General features: G+C 44.2%; 1 protein-coding gene across 1 annotated transcript in view; it reads left to right on the plus strand.

Moving 5' to 3' along the window:
• The first annotated feature begins 1,163 nt into the window (after positions 1–1,163).
• The window catches only part of KDM4C (lysine demethylase 4C), a 290,608-nt gene continuing 290,374 nt past the window's right edge, over positions 1,164–1,397 (plus strand). Inside the window, exon 1 of the mRNA XM_035893611.1 lies at positions 1,164–1,292. The gene's annotated coding sequence lies outside the window, so the exon portion shown is untranslated. The remainder of the gene's footprint in view (positions 1,293–1,397) is intronic.

A 1,397-nucleotide genomic window follows, 5' to 3' on the forward strand; every position in this document is an offset into this window, starting at 1 on the left:
CTAAGCTACTGGGCTTTGAAAAATGCTGCCAAGGAATAGCTTTCCATCGCTGCAGCATGATGACGGTTGATGTTGTCAGACTACCCACCTGCACCCTCGGTCCATCACTTAGGAGCTCTGAGCCAGTGGCACCCAGAGATGCATGCTTTGGCAATACTCTAACACACTCCAGGCACTTTGTGACCTCACGGGAGACTTGCAACCTGAAAGAAGACCAGATGAGGAGAGGTGCTGACTCAGTACTTTGACGAGTCACTGCCATACTTTTTTCTTCAGCGAGTACTCAGAGTGAATCTTAGAGATCATATTTGAAAACAATCTGAAGTCATCAATCTTCTGCACTTTGTAACTGAACCGATGAGCAGAGAACACACTGAATGAGAAACTGCATTCAATTGCATTGTTTTCCAGTAAGCATTAAATCAACGTTTTCTTTAAACCCCACAAAGGTTGAGGAAGAAGGCAGCCAACTTCTTCTGTTTCTTCTACTTATTTTCAGTGAAACAAAATTCCTTTCCTTATGATGAATCATTCTAGACATTGCTGGACATAGCAGTGCCGCACAGAGGTATTCAAAGTTACAATTGCATGAGTTTTCTTGGGACTGAGGATCTAGTACACACAGTACTACTACCATTTAATGTACACTACTGTCTCCAAATGACAAAACAACGTGAGAGTCTCCGAGCACAGCAAAGTTACAGTGTTAGGTATATTCCTTTAAAAAAAAAAATATCCTGTATTTTCAGGTTCCATTAGTACTGAAAAAAAGTCTTTGGCACTTAAAGATGAATTAAAGTGTAAAGTGAGACTTCTCTTAAGGTAACAGGTATGCTTGAAGAAACACATCTAAAAAAGGACTTGCCCTTTAATTGTCTTTCGGTCATTTTTCACTGCTTTCTTGAACACAGCAACCAGAAGTTTAAAATGAACGATAAACAGAGATTACTGATTAGTAAGAAATTCAAAGCATATCACACAGTTTAAGAAAAAAAAAAAAAAGTTTATTTTAACAGCAACCTGAACAGTCAAAATGACGCTGTACCGTGGCACTTCGAAAGGTGAGTGCATGACATACAGCACGGCGGGGCTTAGTCACTACAAGCAACACCGCAGTTGTGGAAAGTAAGTCACTTTCATGCAGCGGTACTGACTGATAAGGGGTATGACGGTGCGAGAGAGAAGGATAACCAAGTCAGCCTAGCGGCTTGCTCTGACAGATCCACCACCCCTACGGACCAGCAAGGGCTTGCGCGTCAAATGTCGTTGAGGTTAGCACACCGACGCTGCGGGTAGGCTTAGGGCTCGTCTTTCCCTCGCGCGTTTCCCGGTAGGTGCCGCGGCCGGCGGAAGGCGACGCCAGCTCCCCGCTCAAGAGCACACATCGCTCAGGGGCG

This window comes from Egretta garzetta, unplaced genomic scaffold, assembly GCF_000687185.1.
Source record: "Egretta garzetta isolate BGI_Z169 unplaced genomic scaffold, ASM68718v1 scaffold250, whole genome shotgun sequence".
NCBI classification, from domain to species: domain Eukaryota; kingdom Metazoa; phylum Chordata; class Aves; order Pelecaniformes; family Ardeidae; genus Egretta; species Egretta garzetta.